The sequence below is a fragment of the Diadema antillarum genome, unplaced genomic scaffold (genome assembly GCF_040938485.1).
Source record: "Diadema antillarum isolate AM-2024a unplaced genomic scaffold, OU_Dant_1.0 scf00000125, whole genome shotgun sequence".
NCBI lineage: Eukaryota > Metazoa > Echinodermata > Echinoidea > Diadematoida > Diadematidae > Diadema > Diadema antillarum.
Genome location: NW_027271014.1, coordinates 1,662,219 through 1,666,946, shown reverse-complemented (window position 1 = coordinate 1,666,946; position 4,728 = coordinate 1,662,219). Strand labels below are relative to the sequence as shown.

The 4,728-nt window shown below is 38.7% G+C and overlaps 1 long non-coding RNA gene across 1 annotated transcript; it reads right to left on the bottom strand.

Moving 5' to 3' along the window:
• Positions 1 to 2,478: 2,478 nt before the first annotated feature.
• Positions 2,479 to 4,327, bottom strand: LOC139720246 (uncharacterized). The gene is made up of 3 exons (XR_011710153.1): positions 4,263 to 4,327; positions 3,724 to 3,933; positions 2,479 to 2,619 (listed from the first exon to the last, which is right to left on the bottom strand). It is a non-coding gene; the product is annotated as an uncharacterized lncRNA (long non-coding RNA).
• Between the last annotated feature and the right edge of the window lie 401 nt (positions 4,328 to 4,728).

Genomic DNA, 4,728 nt, shown 5'->3' with positions numbered 1-4,728 from the left:
GACTTTGAAAACATAGTTTTCGCCTCACAACTCGCCTAAACATTTGCACCCCAAACTGTGATTGATATAATGTTTTAAGACGTTCCTTTGGCGCAGCCATATCAGTCCCAGTCAGTCGAGGACTATATGGCCATCACATAGTTCGGTTTCATCATGTGTATCTATTATCAATATTTCCCCGTAACGTAACGTGGGATTTAAGAATAACAAATTGATATAAAACGTTTTATATCTATCTATCAAAACATAAAGTACGGCGCGAAAGTAAGGGAACAGTAAAAATCATCGCAGACACATCACGTATAGGATCGAGTGCGAAAAATCGATGGTATAAATTGATGGACACGAGGAATTTTGTACACTCGGTTATATCCATTTATTCAGGGCATATCCGGTTGCATTGAATATTCTGTTACAAGGATCCTCTACTAAGTTGGGGGGCACTGGGGTGCCAGGGGATCGGAGGACAGTACCGGTTTGTATTTCACAAACACATAATTTTATCACCTTAGCGATAAAGCCTAGATTTATGAAAATCGTAATCATGATATTGTGTTTTTATGAAGATGACAATTTGAAAACTTGGATCCAATCACCCCCCCCCCCAAAAAAAAAAAAGACCAACAGGGTCTGAAGAGAGCACCGTGGATCTACCTAGAACCGACTTGAAATCGTACTTCCCAACTCTTTTTTTAGAACACTTTAAACATTTTTTTAACATTCATGAAAAAATGAGATGTACAGTGTCACTTACGTTTACTGAAGAACCAGCAAGTGACACCAAACACAGCAGCAAACATAGCACCAAGAATGGGTGCTATGACAGAAGCTATAGCAATATATATGAGACAAAAAGAAGAGAACAATTGTGCGATTATTTTTTTCTTTTATAATGGCATTACACGATCAGCATTGGTTTAAAACTTTTGGATCCTATGGGTGATGTTGAATTGATGCAATCTAGAGTAACTGCGTCAGTACGCGGCCGTGCAGCCGTTCGCGGCAGGTACAACATACACGGTAATATACAGCTAAACACAGCATTGCACTGTTACATGCACACTACACATATACTAACACACTAGCAATCAACAAAAACCAACCGATAAAATGGGCACGATCTCTGACGAAAGTGAAATTTTCTCACCTAAATGACAACATATCCCATCCAAAATGAAATTTTCGGTACTTCTTAACATAACAGTTAAGAAACAGTGGTCCAAGAAACTGGATTTTTTGTCGTTTTCTCGATGTTCATGGATTTTGAAAACATATCCTCACGTAAAATAGAATTTTCGCGAGCCGATGTGGGCCGCCATTTTTTTCGGAAAGTGGATGTTACCATAGAAAAAATGAGAAAAACACGAGAAAGACATCAACAACACCGCCAGAATTGCGATCTTGTTTGCGGCCAATGCATGTGCGCACGCTATATTCACGTGCTTTCGCAATGGGAATTGGCGCTTACGCAATGTTCGCGAGACATGTGAAGGCGTTCAGCTAAAGATCGCGGAGCACGCGCGTATTGCATAGGGATTGTACATCGTGCCGCAAGCAGAAATACTACGTCGCATATCGCCCTTATCGGCGAAAATTGTGCCGGGTTTTGCCCTGGTAAATCATGAAAACTGCCTTGGTCAATGGTAAATTTCTTTCATGAAAACAATTGCGTTAATGAATTATCTTGTCTATAATATATGAAATGGTTGAAAACAATTTGCCTGATTTGTTTACAAGTTGGAAAAACCCTTAACAATGCTTAAACTGCCGCAAACGGGATATTTTACTCTAGTGAATTTCAGACTCTTTTTTTTTTTACAATTGTTTCTTGCGTTCTCGTTTTACAGGTTGCGAAGAATTGTCTCATTTGTGTGTGTGTGTGTGTGTGTGTGTGTGTGTGTGTGTGTGTGTGTGTGTGTGTGTTGGTCAATTGCAACTGCCTAATATCATCTGCTTTACCTCCACTTCGAAAACGCCTCACTTTTGGCTGGACAGTGGAACCACTTAAATAAAACTAGCAAAACTGCGTTATATACTCCCTTGTACTGAATTTGAACGATGGTGATCAAGCACGCACAAATCTCTCTCTCTCTCTCTCTCTCTCTCTCTCTCTCTCTCTCTCTCTCTTTTCACACGACACACATTACACTGTACCGCGTTTGATTTAACTGTCTATACACCTCCCTATATAGAAAGCAATGTAACTGACTGACGTAGTCCAATAAGCAGAGAAAATTGACCGTATACCGATAAAAATTCCTATTAATTTCTTGGACGAGGATGTAGCTGATGTCGGTATCCCGGTTGTTGAAGTTGGAGTCGCAATGGTCACAGATATCCTCGCCAGTTCTACCCGGGTAGACGTCATTTCAGCTACACACGTGAAAATGTCACTCCGTTCTGGCGTTATCTTTACTAGTGCTTCAATATTCTGCGTTCCGTTTTTGTGGTAAAACGAGTTGTAGGCGATCGGGGAAATCTTGCCTTTGTTCGGGAGCCAATAAAGCGAGACGATATCTTGTGGGACGTTCCTCGCCTTACATTGCAGCATGGCATCTTGCGGTTCGTAAGCCAGAAAGCAGTCCGTATTACTTGAGCATCCCTTGACAGAAAGGAAATCTGCAATTACAGGAGACAGTCAGATCATCGATTAATATTGTTTACATAATATGCAGATTCGCAGAATAAGCAGACACAATGATTACAACGATAATAATCAATAACGATGATAAAAATTTGCTACTAATGATAATACTATAAAATAAGATGATAGAAACATTAACTTCTTGCTACTACATGGTTGCAGCATTGTCAGGTAATGACTTTGCCAAGGACCAAAATAGGCGGTCTACCTGCTGCTCCTCATGGGATAATCGGAAACAACCTATGTTAATAATAACCATTGTAAGGTTTATCTCTTCTTTCTCCATCTCTTCTTTCAATCTCATTTCGAATTGTCTTATCTTTTTTTTTTATTTCTCATCCTCTCTTCCCATCTCAATCTTTCTCATGTTTCTGAGCTTCAGCTGTAATTACTGTTGTTTCATGTTTGTTTGTTTTTGTGTATAGCCTACAGTGTTATGTGTTATGTGTTTAACTGTCTAAAGATATGATGTGAATTAATTGTCGGAGGCCTAAAGTAATATAAGCTGTGCTTTTGATTTAGGCTACTCCACTTGTGATACCATGATTGTTTACATTTACTATTTTTTTTTTGCGCATATGTTATTAGAACATACGTTTCGATATCTTATTTATACCCAAAAGAAAAACAACAACATTTTATTGAATTCAAGGATTATCATTGTGACCCAGTAATGCTTGTTTCTCTCTCTGTGAAAACGAATTTGAAATACCGGTAAGTCTAAACTAAATAATCAATCAATCTATCTATCTATCTAATCTCTCTTATCTTGACATGACATATTTAGAATGAGTAGCCTACATTCTTCCGGATACCCACTTTATTTTCCAAAATCTTCACTGAGAGAACGCTTCTTGTGCAAGAACGCAAATGCATTACATTACATTACATCACATAAAAACACTCTTAATGAAGTGAAATGTTAAAATACATACAAAGGAATAATTTCGTAACATTGAAGCGAAATAGCGAGAGAAAAGAGAGTGGGGGAAAGCGAACAAACAAAAAAGAATGAATGATAAGAGGTTTATCTAAATTTGATAGGAATAACTGGACGTCAGAGATTGCGTGAAACTAACCTGTCACTGACACGTCGGTATGGTTTTGGGTAACGTTGTTCGAAAAGTCGGCCACTCGGCAGAAATAACGGCCAGCATCGTTGTCATTGACTGTGTGAATGATCAGCGAGAAATTGGCGTCCATCGTCATCAGACCATCGCTGTATCTTCTTCCATCTATCTCATTTTGGTACCACTTGACCAGAAGGGTGACAGAATTGGCAGCATATTCTGAAGGCAGGAGAGATTAGTAAAACAAATATAGGAAAAAAATACTTCGCAGTAGTCCTAAATAGCCTATATGTGCAGCTTCATAACTGCGTAATGCGCTGTGAGGTCGTATGTCTTACCATGTTGCGTATGACGCCTAACTTTTTTTATTCTATTTGACAAATTTCTACAAGCCATTGAAAGAAGACTGACATTTTCTAATGACAAAAAAAGTGACACACTACCCTACAAAGCCTGTATCTAATTGTGTATTATAGGTACGTGAAATTGCAAACTTTCTACCAACTGCGACAGATGAAGGCAACACTCTCACATCAGTCAGTGATTACCTTTGAGCCAGTACACTGCCTGTGGCACGACGGAGAACTGACACTTTAGTTTCCCCGGAAGGCCTGTCAATAAAACCGGACGAGCATCAACGACCACAATGTCGTCTGAAACCTGGCACCCTGTTGAAAAATTGAATAGAATGAAACAATTTCAAAATCCCAATCCAAGACCTATTTTGAAGTAGGCCTATGCATACCTTGGAACCCGTCAATCCCTAACTCCCCTTTCTCACGATTCTTTAATATGCATACTTTTTCCTGACATCATTCTGCTGGCCGATATTCACGTTACGGTCGTTTCTTAATTATCCCTTGTGTGGCTTTAATACATCTGTATTTCTGTTGTTTTGGGTGATTCGATTATCAAAATCGTCGTCCATATTTTTCAAAGTTATTGGTAATTGTCATATAATATTTCTTTTCATATAATACAATATTTCATATAATATTTCTTCTCTCTCTCTCT